Source organism: Lissotriton helveticus, chromosome 6 (genome assembly GCF_964261635.1).
Source record: "Lissotriton helveticus chromosome 6, aLisHel1.1, whole genome shotgun sequence".
In the NCBI taxonomy this organism is placed as follows: Eukaryota; Metazoa; Chordata; class Amphibia; order Caudata; family Salamandridae; genus Lissotriton; species Lissotriton helveticus.
Window position 1 is genome coordinate 383,486,384 of NC_136067.1, and position 19,440 is coordinate 383,505,823.

The 19,440-nt window shown below is 49.2% G+C and overlaps 1 protein-coding gene across 2 annotated transcripts in view; it reads left to right on the top strand.

Moving 5' to 3' along the window:
- ITGB1BP1 (integrin subunit beta 1 binding protein 1) overlaps window positions 1-19,440 on the top strand; it is a 381,224-nt gene that overhangs the window by 65,131 nt on the left and 296,653 nt on the right. The window lies entirely within an intron of this gene.

The window sequence follows — 19,440 nt, forward strand, 5'->3', positions numbered from 1 at the left end:
CTCAGATGTTACTTGAGCCAGCTTTCTTGTATCATACTTAGTTTGTACCTTCCAGAATCACATTCTGGTCTTGCACGTGGCGCGCAGAATGTTCATCATCATCATCCTGTCTGTAGTTTTTTTGTGCTTTGACTACTGCCAATCAGCACATCTCATGCAGAGACTCTGGAAGTCTCTTGTGCCCAGAAGATTTAATAGTTCTTACTGTCTGTGCCCAACTCTCAACCTGGAGGACCAGTGGATCACGCTTTATCTGGTCTCTACCTTTTGACCTGTCTGACTTGGGCAATCCTGTCAAGACTAACCTCCCGCGGGCATAACTCTCCAGATCACTGAGACATGCAAGCCCCTGCTCAAGTGTGCTTTAACACAAGGTAGGTGTTTTATATTCATATCAAGGGGTTATTGTTAGTGCCCTTGTTGTTGGGACAAACTAACCAACCGCGACTCAGCCCTTAAGTCTCTATTTTGCCTGGTAAGTTAATATTGGACATGCATTAATCCTGTCTTTATCTTTGACACAGACTTGGTCCGACTGATGAGCACCCCATAGTATTTCCCGAATATGATCAGGATATCTAAAATACGGGTCATAGACTGAGCTAGGTCTGCGAAGTAGAGTAGGAGATCATCTGTATATGAGATTGCATCTTCCCAGTCTGGTGTCCACCTTATTCCTCTAATTTTGGCGTCCTCCCTCACCCAGTTAGCCTGATGCTCCATATCAATCAGGAACAGTATGGGCGAGTGGGAGCTCCCTCTGTTCGACTCAAACTCACTGGACATCCCGCCATTGACCTGTGCCTAGGTTCTGGTGTAGAGGAGCCAAAAGAGGAAGGGTATTCATCTTGTCAGAACTAGGATCCACACACACCCAGCAAGCTAGATGTCATGCTTCATCATATGAACCTGCTCCTCATCGGGTCGGCACTGCAATACCCGACGGGCACCCATAAAGGGGCTCTTTAGCAGAGATCTTTTGTTCCTGGCTGTATGGTGCGGTGCGTGTGAGGGGCCTAGTGGTGTAGATGTGAGTGAGTAGAAGTGATTTAAATCAAGTTGGATAGTCCAAAATATGACTTTATTCAGGCTGGCTATCCACCTGACTAAAAACAAACAAAGAGTGGCAGCCTGCTGACATCAGGGTTCAGCTCAGCTATGCTCATCCCTGTAGGCCCCATGCGAGGACCTCTGGCCCAAACCCTAGCTTCTGCAGTACCGACAACAAGTAGGCCTACTCTACAAAGTTAGATGCCTTTTCTGCAACTAGTGCCAGCAGAACCGTTGGCTCCCTCAGAGTTCCCTGTTTCGCTAAGTATCCAAAAAGCTGATGGAGGCTGTGCCTCGTGGACCTTTGGGACATGAAGCCAGAGTGGTCTGGGGCTATTAACTTATCAATGACCTGGATTAGGTGGTTCACTAGCACCTTTTTCAAGATCTTCACCTCCAGGTTGAATAGAGTGATAGGTCTATAGGAGGCACACTGCTCCACAGGTTTCCCCCATTGTGGATCAGCACTATGGTGTCCATCCGGAGGTTGTGCAGAAGGAAACCCACCCCGCTTAGCCTTATAGAACATGTCCCTAAGAGGGTCCACCAGTTTACTCCCCCAGCATTTGTATAATTCTCGGGGGAACCCATTGGGGCCAGGAACCCTAACCTCCTGTCACTTGCATGATTACTTCCCTGATTCCCTGCCTTCTATGCTACAGTCAAGCATCTTTCTATCCTGGTAGGCTACAGGAGTTGGGATGTCCCCAACAAACATGTAGCATCCTTGCCAATCTTTCTCCACCCGGGACTCAAATAGGCTCCCCAGGTATACCGCAAATGTCTCAGCTATTTCTATGCAGTATGGACACAATCCCCTCTTTGTCCACTACATGGTGCATACATCGCTGGCATTCCTCCCTATGTGCCACCCAATCCAATAATTTGCCCGACTTGTTCCCTAATTCATATTACCTTTGCTGCTTGGCCCTATAATATGCCAGTGCCTCCTAATCCATCATTCTTTTGTACTCATCCCTGGTGATGGCGATTTTACTTGTTAAGTCAGGGCTGTGTTTGCATATACTGTCTGCCTCCCACTGCCACAGGTGGTCTTCCAGGGTTCTGACTTCCCTGTCCCATTCCTTCATTTTCCCTGAAACATGGGAGATGAGGTGCCCTCTGATTACTGCCTTATATGCTTCCCAGACACTGACTTTCAATTGTACCAATGTTGTACTTTCCTGAAACTATTAGTCTTTCACCATCTTTGGGAACCCCTTGGTTTGCCAGTCAGTTAAGTCCCATTGGTCCAGCCTCCAACCCGGGTGGGTCTGACGGGCCCGGGCCATCAGTTGTGTGGCCAGTGGGGAGTGGTCAGAGATTCCCCATGCCAAGTATTGTGTATCGCAGAATCGTCATCCTGTGTCCCTGGTATGAAGAGCTGTGCCCGGGGCGTGGGAGTATTGCTTGTCTGTAGGATTTTTCCTCCCACCATAAATCCACCTGCTCTACCACCTCTGTAAAAATGCATTGTCATGCCCCACCCCCATCCCTTGCTTGCCCCAGATGGCCCTGTCCTATTCACCCCGCATAGTGAGACTGAAATCCTTCCCACCAGTAGTACTGGCATGTGAGGCAGGCAAAGCATCCATTCTGCCATCTGTCCCAGAAATTTCTATTGTAGCCCTGGTGGGAGATACCAAGAGGCCATTGTCTGGTTCTCCCCTTCAAACCCCCCTCTCACTGCAGTAAAGCATCCCCCCCCCTTCCGGGTCGGTCCATGTTTGTGGATCTGTAGTGGAAGAGACCTAGTAACCAGAATGCTAACTCCTCCTGACCCTGTTGTAAACCCTGAGTTCGCGAGTGACTTGTACCTGCCTTTCCCAAGAACCCACAGTTGTTCTCCACTAGGGGGGTCTCTTGGAGCAGGACAATGTCAGGTTTGCGCCTGCATAGCTATTTAGATACCACCCCCCGTTCAGCTTGTGTCCTAGCCCATTTAAATTCCAAGATAGTATAGTGAGCCCGTCTTTGTACCCCTAGTCTGTCGCTGTGTTGCCATGGGTACTGTGAGTAGTGAATATTCTTTTGAGTGTCCCTGGTCGGTGTGAGTGTGCGTGTCTCCCAAAAACGCCGGTCTACCCATGCCCATGTGTAAACTCCCCCCTCCAAACAACCTCAAACTGCGGGTTTGAAACAACCTCCTTCCCCAGTACTTGAGTTGCCTATCGCCTTCCCATTCCCATTATTCAACCTTAACTTGAACTTCTGAGTTCCATGTTTCCTTCCGTCGCCTGATTAAAGGAGTATCATTCTGTTGGTAGAAGTGTGTTAACCTCTGTTTCGCCGTGCCTCCGCTTGCATCACCATTGGACTATCATCTGCTTGTCCGCTGTACCATAAGTCTGTGTTCAACCAAGGCAACCGTGGGTCTAGAGTGGCGTCTTCTCTTACATCTGATTGCAGTGTCACCCCATATGTCTTCTCATTGCTCCTCACCCTCTGGCTCTTGGTTGATGTGCTTTCCTTTCAGTGCTGTCCTTTTCCCACCAGTCGCCATCCCTTGAGCCACTCCCAAGGCTCCACCAGAGTTCGGAAAAACTAGGAGCGCCCTTCTGCTGTTACCTTTAGGTGTGCCAGTAAGACCATCCGATATTGCAGGTTCTGTCTCCAGAGCTCTACCTTTATCTTATCGAAAGATTTGCGCTGAGCCTGCATGTCTTGGGTGTAGTCCAGGACAATCATTATTGCGTGTTTTTTGCAATTACAGCGGACTTCACTTACAAGCTGCTCTCAGGATAACATTGTGGTCCCTGAAGGTGAGCATATGGGCCAGGAAGGGTCTCGGTATGGCCCCTATGTGCGTCAGGGCCCTGGGTAACCGGTGTGCTAGTTTGACCACAAAGTGTGAAGAGAGATCACCTGTTTTTAGTGTGTGGTGCATCGTGTTCTCAACAAATCGCTCTGCGTCTGTGCCCTCTACCTTCCCCGCTATACCCACCAGACACACGTTGTAGCACCTGGACCATCCCTCTTCATCTTCGGCCTTGATATTTAGTCGGATAGGCCTCTCTTTGAGCTGGGTCTCTTTTGGAGTTCTTTCCCATATCTGTGTGTAGAAGATTGATATCCACTGCCACTATATCAATTTTATTTTCTACGGCTGAACAGATACCTTGAATGGCATGGAGCTGTTCTCCAGGGGAGGGGGACCTCTTCTCCCCCTCCCACTTTTACACCTCTGAACATGTATTAGTTCATTTTGATAGACTGAGGGAGCTTTGTGAATTTGTCGCTCCGTTGTATGGTTAGTCCCCTCTGTCCCATTGGTAGTGTGTACGGAGCAGAACAACGACAAGATCACCCTCCGTGGTTGCTGGCAACCTATGCAGTCTCAGCCCCGGATGCTCGATGCTGTCATGCTCCCTTCTCAGCAGGTCATTGCTGTGTTGACTTGTAGGAATCTACATGAATGGGCCTGGGTTCAGCCCCAGATGCCTCTTTCGGTTGTTGAATTGGTCTCCCTGGCCGGGGTTATGCCAGGGGCCATGTCTGCTGTTACCGTCTTTGATTTCAGCCTCTGCCACGAGTACAGGATATGGCTAATCGGGTACGTTGTCCCGCCCTGCCTTTGGCTACCTCCCATCTGCCACTGGGATCTGCTGTCTACCATCGGGGAGGGAGGGGATTTCAGTTGGTGCTATGTTTCTTCGGCCAGAGCTCGCGGTCTGCACGTCAACCCGCCAAGGCGTCCAAGCCACGCCCTTTAGTAATATTTTCCAGGCAATTGCTAACCGCATGTTTGGCATGATAGTTTTCACGATAGACATTATACATGTATTCTACATACCTGTAACCATAGAATTTTTTACATAATAATACAAAACACCAATGATTTAAAAGTAAGTTGAGGGAAAGGTGTGATCATATCTTTTAAAGAATAAAGTAGCCTATATTATTCAAAGTCCCCTCAGAGTTTTACGACTTTATGAAGGAACTCCCCAGTAACTTGCAATATCCTTATAAAGTACATTAGGAATTTATCCCTTATATTGTTTTTATTATTAGTAGTTGAAAAGTATTTTCAGAGTCTACATAGTATACATATCTATGCTGCCAAATAAGGAACTGCGCTTCATGCTGCCATATAAAGAACTGTGCATGCCTATTTTGGAAGTTACATGACCAGACAGTTTATATATCTAGGATACTTGTAAAACACAGCATGCCGCCTTCCTGTTACTTCAGTGACTGTATGTAGGCCGATATCAGCAAAGGTTTTGTCTGGCAATGTGCCACGTTTTAGAAGAATCAATGAACTGGTGTAGTGTGGATTTAATAGTGTACATTTAACAGACTGGTGACTTGTTGAAACAAACAATAAAGCTATGACAAAGTCCATTTTCCCAGAGCTTGTAATATGTTTAACTTTGTGTACGCAATGGTGTGTGTGTTCTAATTGGTTCATAAAAAATCATCTTAATGCGCAGACATTAATAAAGGTTCTTGTCTAAGGGTTCTCCTGAGTTCTTGGTTGAAGTAAGAGACCTTAATATGTGAGGAAAATTTGGAATTTCATACATAATGTGTTATTTCATAATTGTTTTCCTTATAATTGTACTAAATGTTGTTATTGTTCATTGCAGGTTTGTAAGTGAGTAATGGAGACGTTGTATGTCGGCTTTGATTGAAGAAACTACATTTGGTTTCAATAACATACATAAGCTAACTAAAATAAAATAGGAACAAAAGTGGCACATTTGTAGCTTTACTTTTTAGTGGGAGATTATTTCACACAGTCGCCATCCCTTGAGCCACTCCCAAGGCTCCACCAGAGTTCGGAAAAACTAGGAGCGCCCTTCTGCTGTTACCTTTAGGAGTGCCAGTAAGACCATCCGATATTGCAGGTTCTGTCTCCAGAGCTCTACCTTTATCTTATCGAAAGATTTGCGCTGAGCCTGCATGTCTTGGGTGTAGTCCAGGACAATCATTATTGCGTGTTTTTTGCAATTACAGCGGACTTCACTTACAAGCTGCTCTCAGGATTACATTGTGGTCCCTGAAGTTGAGCATATGGGCCAGGAAGGGTCTCGGTATGGCCCCTATGTGCGTCAGGGCCCTGGGTAACCGGTGTGCTAGTTCGACCACAAAGTGTGGGGAAAGATCACCTGTTTTTAGTGTGTGGTGCATCGTGTTCTCAACAAATCGCTCTGCGTCTGTGCCCTCTACCTTTCCCGCTATACCCACCAGACACACGTTGTAGCGCCTGGACCATCCCTCTTCATCTTCGGCCTTGATATTTAGTCGGATAGGCCTCTCTTTGAGCTGGGTCTCTTTTGGAGTTCTTTCCCATATCTGTGTGTAGAAGATTGATATCCATTGCCACTATATCAATTTTATTTTCTACGGCTGAACAGGTACCTTGAATGGCATGGAGCTGTTCTCCAGGGGAGGGGGACCTCCTCTCCCCCTCCCACTTTTACACCTCTGAACATGTATTAGTTCATTTTGATAGACTGAGGGAGCTTTGTGAATTTGTCGCTCCGTTGTATGGTTAGTCCCCTCTGTCCCATTGGTAGTGTGTACGGAGCAGAACAATGACAAGCTCACCCTCCGCGGTTGCTGGCAACCTATGCAGTCTCAGCCCCGGATGCTCGATGCTGTCATGCTCCCTTCTCAGCAGGTCATTGCTGTGTTTGACTTGTAGGAATCTACATGAATGGGCCTGGGTTCAGCCCCAGATGCCTCTTTCGGTTGTTGAATTGGTCTCCCTGGCCGGCGTTATGCCAGGGGCCATGTCTGCTGTTACCGTCTTTGATTTCAGCCTCTGCCACGAGTACAGGATATGGCTAATCTGGTACGTTGTCCCGCCCTGCCTTTGGCTACCTCCCATCTGCCACTGGGATCTGCTGTCTACCATCGGGGAGGGAGATGATTTCAGTTGGTGCTATGTTTCTTCAGCCGGAGCTCGCGGTCTGCACGTCAACCCGCCAAGGCGTCCAAGCCACGCCCTTTAGTAATATTTTTCAGGTGTTAGACCTGTCTGGCCTTTTGCGTAGTTCCTCCAATTTATTATTTATTTTGTCCCCTTTTCGCCCATCATGCCTTTGTGTTTTTTTTTTATGTCCACTAGGTTTTTATGGTGTTGGCCTGGGGGATAGGTGCTCTTTTGCCCTCCTAGTTTTTCATCTCAGGCCTAGGTGCCTTTCCTGACAGGAATTCACCCAGGTTTACAAAATGGTGGTTTTCAACTGACACAACTGTCACACCTGGGATTTGTCCCATAGGATAGAGTAGGGCATTCCAGAACCTTCTGGTCCCTTCTGGACCTCTGAGGGTCAGCCTATATAAGGCGGAATGCTGGACAGCCATTTTGTCTTTTCAGAGAAGGCTAGCTGGAGTGAAGGCTGTAGCATAAGGCGAGGGTAGGATCATCAGAGGGTTGACCTCCCAGCGTAGGGACGCTCCTTACTGATTCACCACCCTTCTCCCCTTGTAGTTGCTGACCTAACCCTGCTGGGGAAAATCCTGGAGACCCTGGGCACCTGTTTTCATCCGGTCTCAGAGGAAAGAGTGGGTGAGGGAGATTGTACTGAGTGAAGCTCCATCCACTGGCCAGTGAGAGAAAAGGGAAGGACTATCTAGCCATTCCAACCGACCCCCCCTCACACCCCCCCTCCTCTGTCATATCTCCACGAGTGGGTCTGACCCGGCTTGGGATCTTCAATGTGGTAATCCTGCTCCAGGATGTCAAAAGGATAGGGCCACAGAGCGACCTGACTCCCGATCCGCTCCTTACCCTCATTATTGCCTATTCTAGCGGGTGCTGAGGGAGATTACCACATCTCTGCCGGGTGCCCCTTTTCTCGTCTTCAGCTGACCATTGGCTCTTGAGGCGGTGAGGCTCGGTGAAGCTGCCGAGTAGTGGTGTTCTGGTTCCGCTTCTGCGCGGAGAAGAGAGAGAAGCGTCTCTCCTTGGTGCAGGCGCAGCGGAGGCGGGACCGGTGGGAGTGACCCAGAGAAGGAGCAGCCTGTAGCGCCAGCCCTGAGGTGAGAGGCGGCATCGACGTGCGGCTTCTGCGCAGGACAGGAAGAGCAGTGCTTCCGACAGCCTACGCGAGTGAGAGGTGAGGGAAGGCGCTGAAGGAATCCGAGGTGTGTTCTTCCCGCGGGAGTTCAGCGGGAGGAGCGGCCGACCGGGAACGTGGGCGGAGACCTCTCTACCACCCAGGAGACCGGCTCTAAGATCCTGTGCGACTAGGAGAGAGGGAGAGGATTGAACCCTCCTGTTAGCTGAGCCCCCCCTCCTGCTTGGATCCAGCCGGGGTGTGAAGTAAGTGAGGAGAGGGAGGAAAAGCAACGGGAGTTATTGGCACCCGAGTTAGAATTGGCCAAAGCGGAGAATCTTCCATGAAGTTAGGTGTGGAGAACTGTGAGAAGGAAACCTCCTGCTATTAGTGAAAGAGTTGAGAGAAGTTAGGAACAGCGACTGAGTTGACTTCATTCAGCCAGGCCTACAAGGAGCTGGCATTAGCAGACAGACTGTGTTTGAGAGTGGGTAGAGGACTTCCCTGTACAGCGTATATGAAACAAGTTATGTACCTTACTTGGGTTTCCTGAAATGATCGATGCCATCTGCCCAGGAGAGGGAAAGGTCTGAGGAATGATGGTAGCGCTCTCTCTCTGAAATTCTGTGCTAACAGCTAATGGTTGATCTATGTTCTGCTAGGTATAACTGTTAGATATGTCTGAAGCTTTTTGTTAGCCCTGTTTACAGGTGAAAGGAGGAAAGGTTAAAGCTGAGAAACTGCCTGCGCTATTCTGCGCTTGTGAAGGATTTAAACCAAGAAATCATTCCTTTAAATGTGATGTCTTAAAGATTAAGCGGAACAAATGTGATTAGAGTAATGTAAAGAAAGACGTGCTGAAAAGTACATTTAAAGAAAGAAAGAGAACTTTTATAAAACAGCTCGTATTTTTACACAAAGATTGGTGTAGCGTCATTTTTGAGTGGAATTGCTTGATGTTACTGCTGGGTTGTATGCAACCTTCACACATGTGCCTCAATTAGAGATTGTCTTACCCTAGGCCAGGCTACCCTAGGTGACCTGACAACATTAGGTTCCAACATATTGGTGTCTAGCGGTGGGATGGTGACTGTGGTTGCGACTACTCTGCAGTAACTAAGTGTAATCCACTAACCTACACCTGGAGTTTTCTCCTGGCGGCCTTCCTAATTTTTACTTTTGCTTTTTCCAAATTTATTACTGGTGGTGGGGTGGAGGTAGCTTCAGGTTGCCCTTGTAACTCTATTCTTTTTGTGTGCTTGACCTTGAATTGCCTTTAGCAAAATGGAATTTGCACTGGAAGAACTGGACACTTATTCAGTGGCCCAGCTAAAAGACTTCTGTCAACAAATGGGAGTGTTCTTTAAGCGTGGTGCCAAGAAGGGGGAACTCCAGACCAGTTTGAGGGCTTGGGTGGAAGCGCGCAGAGAAGGGAAGGAGGAGGATGAGGGGACAGACCGGGACACGGTCATAGAGGTAGAGGGATTATTCCACCCTGAGGTGGGAAACCTACTCCCAGGACCAATGACCTCCTCTAGGGGGGGCAGTAGTGTCTCCGGGGGAAGCTTGACCGAAGCGTAACTCACAGACAGGAGGGAAAAAAGGAAGCTGAAGTGGGAGTTAGCCAGGTTAGAACAGGAGAAGGAGGAACAGAGGATGGCTCATGAGCTTAGACTAAAAGAGCTAGAACTCAAGGCTCTACAGTTAGGACTCGCCAACTCTCCAAATGGTGGCAGCGAAACCAGAGAACCAACCAGGGAATCTAGACCCTACCTGCCTAAGGATATAATTGCCAGCTATAGTCAGGGGGATGACATAGCCAAGTGGCTGGCTGCCTATGAGGTCGCCTTAAGAGCCCATGGGATCCAGGAGAAACACTGGGGGGGTGGGTTGTACAAGTACATGCCTCCTACTGGTCGGGACACCTTGATAGCCTTAGAACCGAAGGAGCAGACCAACTACCCCACCATGAAGCTAGCACTGATCAGGAAGTTTGGGCTAACCCCCGAAAGGTATCGCCAGAAGTTCAGGGGGAGCCACAAGTTAAGCACCCAGAACTGGGTGGACTCTCTAGATTATGCAAGGAAGGCATTGGAGGGCTGGGTACAGGGCAGTGAGGTGAAGGATTATGAGGGGTTGTATGATCTTTTTTTGAAAGAGCATCTACTCGAGAAATGTTTTCCCGAGCTGCGCCAACACCTGGTGGACAGCAAGCTGACTAACCCCCGGAAGCTTGCAGAGGAGGCGGACATCTGGGCGAGTACCCGGGTGTCCTCAAAGGGGACTGGAGGGGATTCCCAAAAGGCCGGACAGGGCACCCCTCAGAAGAAGGAGGGGGGAGATAAAAAGCGGGAGTTCTCTAAAGGTCCCCAAAACAGTTTCCAGGGAAAGGGAACAGGTTTCACCCCTAAGGCTAACCCTCCCAGAAACCATCATCCTGGCCAAAGCCAGCAGCCAAGGGTTGTCCACTGCTTCGAGTGTGGTGGTGTCGGACATTATAAGGGAGATGTCAGATGCCCAAAGAGACCACCCCCTCCCACCGGAGGAAAAGCCCCGGGAGTAGCTAGTGTAGTGCTTGGGGAGGAGTTGCCCTTAGATAAGGGGGTGAGTGGGCGGGTGTCACCTTAGTGTCCCTGGGAGAACGGGAGATGGTTCTTAAGATCCAGGTGCCCCCAAATACTGCTAAGTATGGGCAATGGATCACCATCAATGGCCAGAGAGGGGAGGCTCTGAGAGATACAGGAGCCAGTATGACTATGGTGAGAAGTCAACTGGTGTCTCCAGAGCAGGTGGTTCCCAATGTACTCCGCCGCGATGGCTGACGGCAGAATGGGCCACTACCCCGTGGCCGAGGTTCCCTTTGAGTGGGAAGGGGTTGCAGGTTCACTTCGAGTTGCCGTAAGCCCTGCCGTGGCAGTTGATTGTCTGTTGGGGAATGACATGGAGCACAATGCTTGGAGAGAGGTGGAATACCGGACGCATTCTGCGATGCTGGGTACACCTGACTGGGCCTGTGTAAGCACAAGGTCTGCGACTGCCGGGAGAGGGAGTTCGCCTGGGTTGGAGCCTGGAACAATGGCCCAACCCGCTGCCAAAAAGGGACAGACCCGAAGACAGGAGAAGCCTGCTTCGGCTTCCACACCCCATGTGACAGATCGGCCACCTGCGTTGGTGGACCAGGAGTCCGTGGAGGGGGGAGTAGTTTCTCTGGAGGACCTGCCCATCCCTGCTGAGTGGCATGTGGAGGGAGGGCCTACCAGAGAAGAGTTCTGTAAGGGCCAGAAGAAGTGCCCTACCCTTGAGGGACTGAGGCGACAGGCTGAAGCCCAGGCAGCAGGGGACGTTGCGGGACACTACCACATTTACTGGGAGGATGGACTCCTCTACAGTGAACCCAAGGTACCCTTACCTGGTTCATCACGGGCCTTGGTAGTCCCGCAACGGTACCGAGCCTTTCTGCTGGAATTGGCTCATGAAATTCCCTTGGCAGGACACTTAGGTCAGGACAAGACCTTTGCTCGGCTTGTCCCCCACTTTTACTAGCCTCAGATGAAAGTGGCGTCTAACACCTACTGTCGGACGTGTGTAACCTGCCAAGCCAGTGGGAAAACAGGGGTGAAGCTGAAAGCTCCCCTAGAACCACTTCCTGTCGTTAGCACCCCCTTTGAAAGGGTGGGCATCGACATTGTAGGGCCATTGGATCCACCAACAACAGCTGGTCACAGGTTCATCCTGGTTCTGGTGGATCATGCCACACGGTACCCAGAGGCAATTCCTCTGAGGACTGTCACTGCACCTGTGGTGGCTAGGGCCCTGATGGGGATCTTTACCCGAGTGGGATTCCCCAAGGAAGTTGTGTCCGACAGGGGGACCAACTTTATGTCAGCGTACATGCGGGCAATGTGGAAGGAGTGTGGAGTGACCTACCGGTTCACCACTCCCTATCACCCCCAGTCCAATGGACTGGTAGAAAGGTTCAACAAGACCTTGAAGGGCATGATCAGAAGTCTGCCTGAAAGCCTGCGGAGGAAATGGGACGTCCTCCTACCCTGTTTGCTATTCTCCTACAGGGAAGTGCCACAGAAGGGAGTGGGCTTCAGCCCCTTCGAGCTTCTGTATGGGCACCCTGTACGCGGTCCTCTCAGCCTGGTGAAGGATGGATGGGAAAAGTCTCCCAGGAAACCCCCCCAGGATGTGGTGAGCTACATGCTGGCCTTCAGGAGCCAAATGGCGAAGTTGTGGAAGCAAGCTTCTGACAACTTGGAGGCCAGCCAGGCAGTAATGAAAGAGTGGTATGACCACAACGCTCACCCGGTGGAGTTGGAGCCTGGCCAGAAAGTGTGGGTGATGGAGCCTGGAGAGCTTAGTGCCCTCCAGGATCGCTGGACAGGCCCCTTTGAGGTGTTGGAGAAGAAGGGTAGGGCCACATACCTGGTAGACCTTAAGACCCCACGACAGCCCCTGCGGGTGCTTCATGCCAACCGACTCAAACCCCACCATGAGAGGCCCGAGGTCATCTTAATGATGGTGACTGATGGGGGAGAGGAAGCGGAAAGCGAACCTCTCCCAGACTTGTTCTCGTCTCAAGAAAAGGATGGGTCAGTGGAGGGAGTGATTCTCTCTCCAACCCTAACTCCTGAACAGCGGGAGGACTGTCGCCAGATACTGGAGCAATATTCTACGCTGTTCTCCCTTGTCCCGGGAAGGACTCACCTGTGTACCCATGATGTGGACACAGGGGACAGCCCACCAGTGAAGTCAAAGACCTACCGGCTGTCCGACAAGGTGAAGGCTAGCATCCATGGTGAGGTTGCCAAGATGCTGGAGCTAGGAGTTATCGAACCTTCCAACAGCCCCTGGTCCAGTCCGGTGGTTCTAGTGCCAAAAGCCGCTCCACCAGGCACCACTCCAGAACTGAGGTTCTGTGTGGATTACAGGGGACTGAACTCAGTTACAAAAACTGACGCTCATCCGATCCCTAGGGCGGATGAATTAATTGACCGGCTGGGAGCTGCCCAATATCTAAGTACCTTTGACCTCACTTCAGGGTACTGGCAGATCTCCCTGACAGATGGAGCAAAGGAAAGGTCAGCCTTCTCCACGCCTGAGGGACACTTCCAATTTTGTGTTATGCCCTTTGGGCTCAAAAATGCCCCTGCCACTTTTCAGCGGCTGGTGAATCAGGTCCTCTCCGGAATGGAGGGTTTCTCCGCTGCTTATCTGGATGACATTGCTGTCTTCAGTAGCAGTTGGGAGGACCATTTGCAACATTTGCAAGCAGTTCTCCAGGCCCTGAAACAAGCTGGATTGACCATCAAGGCCAGCAAATGTCAGATTGGGCAGGGGTCGGTTGTGTACCTTGGACACTTGGTGGGTAGGGGGACAGTGCAGCCCCTGCAGGCAAAGATTGAGGCAATCATGGCCTGGGAACCCCCCAAGACGCAGACTGAGGTCCGAGCTTTCCTGGGCCTCACAGGCTACTACCGTCGCTTTGTGAAGGGGTATGGCACTATTGTAGCGCCTCTCACAGAGCTCACCTCAAAGAAACAACCTCGACGGGTAGTTTGGACAGAGGCTTGTCAGCAGGCCTTTGAAAAACTGAAGCAGGCAATGTGTGCAGCACCGGTCCTGAGGGCCCCAGACTTCTCCAAGGAGTTCATTGTCCAGACAGATGCATCAGAACATGGCATTGGGGCAGTGTTATCGCAACTGAATGAAGAGGGCCTGGATCAGCCTGGAGACTGCTTCCCCGGGAACAGAAGTGGAGTGCCATTGAGAGGGAAGCTTTCGCGGTGGTGTGGGCTCTGAAGAAGCTGCGGCCATAACTGTTTGGCTCGCACTTCCTGGTTCAGACTGACCACCGACCCCTTCGTTGGCTGATGCAGATGAAGGGGGAGAATCCCAAGTTGCTGAGATGGTCCATCTCCCTACAGGGAATGGACTTCTGGGTGGAACATTGGCCTGGAGTGGACCACGCCAATGCAGACGGTCTCTCTAGGTATTTCCGCCTTAGTGATGAGGACTCCCAAGGGGTTGGGTAGTTCTCCCCACTTTCAGCTGGGGGGGGACGCGTGTTAGACCTGTCTGGCCTTTTGCGTAGTTCCTCCAATTTATTATTTATTTTGTCCCCTTTTCGCCCCTCATGCCTTGGTGTTTTTTTTTTTATGTCCACTAGGTTTTTATGGTGTTGGCCTGGGGGATAGGTGTTCTTTTGCCCTCCTAGTTTTTCATCTCAGGCCTAGGTGCCTTTCCTGACAGGAATTCACCCAGGTTTACAAAATGGTGGTTTTCAACTGACACAACTGTCACACCTGGGATTTGTCCCATAGGATAGAGTAGGGCATTCCAGAACCTTCTGGTCCCTTCTGGACCTCTGAGGGTCAGCCTATATAAGGCGGAATGCTGGACAGCCATTTTGTCTTTTCAGAGAAGGCTAGCTGGAGTGAAGGCTGTAGCATAAGGCGAGGGTAGGATCATCAGAGGGTTGACCTCCCAGCGTAGGGACGCTCCTTACTGATTCACCACCCTTCTCCCCTTGTAGTTGCTGACCTAACCCTGCTGGGGAAAATCCTGGAGACCCTGGGCACCTGTTTTCATCCGGTCTCAGAGGAAAGAGTGGGTGAGGGAGATTGTACTGAGTGAAGCTCCATCCACTGGCCAGTGAGAGAAAAGGGAAGGACTATCTAGCCATTCCAACCGACCCCCCCTCGCACCCCCCCTCCTCTGTCATATCTCCACGAGTGGGTCTGACCCGGCTTGGGATCTTCAATGTGGTAATCCTGCTCCAGGATGTCAAAAGGATAGGGCCACAGAGCGACCTGACTCCCGATCCGCTCCTTACCCTCATTATTGCCTATTCTAGCGGGTGCTGAGGGAGATTACCACATCTCTGCCGGGTGCCCCTTTTCTCGTCTTCAGCTGACCATTGGCTCTTGAGGCGGTGAGGCTCGGTGAAGCTGCCGAGTAGTGGTGTTCTGGTTCCGCTTCTGCGCGGAGAAGAGAGAGAAGCGTCTCTCCTTGGTGCAGGCGCAGCGGAGGCGGGACCGGTGGGAGTGACCCAGAGAAGGATCAGCCTGTAGCGCCAGCCCTGAGGTGAGAGGCGGCATCGACGTGCGGCTTCTGCGCAGGACAGGAAGAGCAGTGCTTCCGACAGCCTACGCGAGTGAGAGGTGAGGGAAGGCGCTGAAGGAATCCGAGGTGTGTTCTTCCCGCGGGAGTTCAGCGGGAGGAGCGGCCGACCGGGAACGTGGGCGGAGACCTCTCTACCACCCAGGAGACCGGCTCTAAGATCCTGTGCGACTAGGAGAGAGGGAGAGGATTGAACCCTCCTGTTAGCTGAGCCCCCCCTCCTGCTTGGATCCAGCCGGGGTGTGAAGTAAGTGAGGAGAGGGAGGAAAAGCAACGGGAGTTATTGGCACCCGAGTTAGAATTGGCCAAAGCGGAGAATCTTCCATGAAGTTAGGTGTGGAGAACTGTGAGAAGGAAACCTCCTGCTATTAGTGAAAGAGTTGAGAGAAGTTAGGAACAGCGACTGAGTTGACTTCATTCAGCCAGGCCTACAAGGAGCTGGCATTAGCAGACAGACTGTGTTTGAGAGTGGGTAGAGGACTTCCCTGTACAGCGTATATGAAACAAGTTATGTACCTTACTTGGGTTTCCTGAAATGATCGATGCCATCTGCCCAGGAGAGGGAAAGGTCTGAGGAATGATGGTAGCGCTCTCTCTGTGAAATTCTGTGCTAACAGCTAATGGTTGATCTATGTTCTGCTAGGTATAACTGTTAGATATGTCTGAAGCTTTTTGTTAGCCCTGTTTACAGGTGAAAGGAGGAAAGGTTAAAGCTGAGAAACTGCCTGCGCTATTCTGCGCTTGTGAAGGATTTAAACCAAGAAATCATTCCTTTAAATGTGATGTCTTAAAGATTAAGCGGAACAAATGTGATTAGAGTAATGTAAAGAAAGACGTGCTGAAAAGTACATTTAAAGAAAGAAAGAGAACTTTTATAAAACAGCTCGTATTTTTACACAAAGATTGGTGTAGCGTCATTTTTGAGTGGAATTGCTTGATGTTACTGCTGGGTTGTATGCAACCTTCACACATGTGCCTCAATTAGAGATTGTCTTACCCTAGGCCAGGCTACCCTAGGTGACCTGACAACATTAGGTTCCAACACCAGGCAATTGCTAACCGCATGTTTGGCATGATAGTTTTCACGATAGACATTATACATGTATTCTACATACCTGTAACCATAGAATTTTTTACATAATAAGACAAAACACCAATGATTTAAAAGTAAGTTGAGGGAAAGGTGTGGTCATATCTTTTAAAGAATAAAGTAGCCTATATTATTCAAAGTCCCCTCAGAGTTTTACGACTTTATGAAGGAACTCCCCAGTAACTTGCAATATCCTTATAAAGTACATTAGGAATGTATCCCTTATATTGTTTTTAATATTAGTAGTAGAAAAGTATTTTCGGAGTCTACATAGTATACATATCTATGATGCCAAATAAGGAACTGCGCTTCATGCTGCCATATAAAGAACTGCGCGTGCCTATTTTGCAAGTTACATGACCAGACAGTTTATATATCTAGGATACTTGTAAAACACAGCATGCCGCCTTCCTGTTACTTCAGTGACTGTATGTAGGCCGATATCAGCAAAGGTTTTGTCTGGCAATGTGCCACGTTTTAGAAGAATCAATGAACTGGTGTAGTGTGGATTTAATAGTGTACATTTAACAGACTGGTGACTTGTTGAAACGAACAATAAAGCTATGACAAAGTCCATTTTCCCAGAGCTTGTAATATGTTTAACTTTATTTATTTATTTATTTATTTTTGCAATTTTTAAAGCGCTACAAATACCCGTAGGTGTCTCGGCGCTAAAGGCTAAAGACTAAATAACCAGTGATTAAGACGTAGAGACAATGAATAAAATGATCTATGAATCATGTCGTTGAGAAAACAGCCAAGTCTTTAGCTGTTTTCTGAAGACAATCAAAGATGGACTAGTCTTTATATTAAGGGGAAGGGAATTCCACAACTTCGCTGCTGCTATGGTGAAACATCTGTCTCCCCAATTAACTTTCCTTGTTCTAGGAATTTGAAGCATGTGAGCCGTGTTAGAGCGCAACATTCTAGGTGTTGCCAAAGGTTTGAAAGAACTTCTCAGGAATTTAGGTCCCGTATTTTTTATTGCCTTATAGACAATGCAGAGGGTCTTAAACTTCGTGCGACTTCTGACTGGAAGCCAATGCAGTTGGTCTAGATGTCCAGAAACAGAGCTGTATTTGGGAATACCCAATAGAACTCTGGCGGAGGCATTTTGTATTAGTTGCAGTTTGGAAATAACCTTTTTTTGGGCATTGAGGAAGAGGGCATTGCAGTAGTCAGTACGAGAAAACACCAGTGTGGATATAAGTGTTTTTCCCGTAGCTATGGGAAGATACGGTAAGAGTTTCTTTATTTTCCTTAAGATGTTAAAGGAAGATGAAACTACCGCGTTCGCATGATGATGAAAGAGGAGCTTGTTGTCAAATATCACTCCCAGGTTTCTGACTTTACTAACAGGTTGAGGTGGAATTCCCAGTTCCTCAGGCCACCATAAGGGGGACCACAAAGGTTGAATGTTTCCAAAAAGCATGACTTCCGTCTTGGATGAATTAAGTTTTAAGCAGTTGGAAGCCATCCAACTGCTAATAGCCCTCATACCGTTCTTAAAATTTACTGCAACAGTGGGTCCGTCTTTGTGTATGGATAACACCAACTGGGTGTCGTCGGCGTATGTTGTCAGATTAATGTTGTACTCTTTTATTACCCTCGCTAAGTCCGAAACATAGATATTAAAAAGGGTCGGACTTAGCGAGGAACCCTGAGGGACTCCACAGGGAAGGCTGAAAGTAGGTGAAGTGAAAGTACCCAACTTAACTGCTTGTCTACGATCAGCCAAGAAGGATGTGATAAGGTCCCTAGCTCTATGTTTAATGCCGATGGCCTCGACACGGCCGATCAAAGTTGCATGATCGACCGTGTCGAAAGCCGCCGACAGGTCCAACAAAATCAGGACAGCCTGTCCACCCTTATCCATTGTGACCCTTATTTCATCTGCCGCCTTGATTAGGGCAGTCTCTGTTCCATGACCTTGTCGGAAACCAAACTGAGTTTCGTCTAACAGGTCATTAATTTGAATATAGTCAGATAGTTGTTTATTCATGACCGATTCAAAGATCTTAGCTGGAAACGGCAGAGAGGCAATGGGACGATAACTGGAAGATAGTAAAAGGTCCAGGGAAGGTTTTTTTAGAAGCGGCCTGATAATGGTGTTTTTCCAAATGGTAGGGTAGGAACCTGTAGAAAACATAATATTGCAGATATGTGTCAATGGTATAGAAATGATATCTGGAATATTGTTAAGTATAGATGGATGACAAGGGTCCAGAGGGGAGCCAGATTTAATTGACTGAATTAATTTGTGGATGTCTTGTGGGTTCGTCCTGGTAAATTCAGTGAAAGCTGTCGGGGTCTTATATATCTGAGAGGTTTCCACGTTTGGGTTAAAGTCCTTGAATATGGAAGTGACTCTTTCGGAAAAGAAGTCGGCCAGTACATTACAAAAATTTTGAGACGTTTCAGTGGGGGGATTAGGCGGTTCGGCAAGGTGGTTGACAACTTTGAACAGTTTCTTCATGCTGCATCGAGCTTGGTCTATTTGGGTAGTATAATAGATATTTTTCTCAAGTGCTATGCTCTGCTTATAGCTAAGGAGTGCAGCTTTATAGGTAGTCTTGTCTGCTGAATTATAGTTTTTACGCCAATGTCGTTCCACGTTACGACAATGTTGTCGTTGGAGTCTAAGATTTTCGGTAAACCATGGGGCCGAAGGGGTCTTCCTGTTGCATTTGTGTGTTTTAGGTGGAGGTAAAGTAAAAAAAGCTTCTTCTAAAATAGATGTGGAAAATTAGTGCGTTTTGGTGAACATTATCTGCGCCATCTTGCCTCTTCCCCTGATGCCACACTTTTGTCGTGCGCGCCCGCCATTTTAAGATGCCCCGATCAGAACAAACCCTTTTGCATGCCGCTGGCCCCTGACATAGCCCTTTGCCTTCACTAAGCCTGCACGCTGACCACCCCCTGCTTGCACCTGCCTTGAGTCATAAACCCCTCTTCGGCGCGGCTCTGCCCCAGGCCCTCATCCTGTTCCCAGCGCGACACCTCCCTGCTTTCCTTTCATGATCTCCGGCCCTTAGATGCAAACCCCCTTTTTCCCCGTGTGCCCGTTTTGTCCTCCCCGTTCCCAAGCCGACACCCAGCTCTGCCGATACCATCCTTGCCCCTCCCCGTACAATAGAAAGCTTCCCCCATCAAAGAATCCCC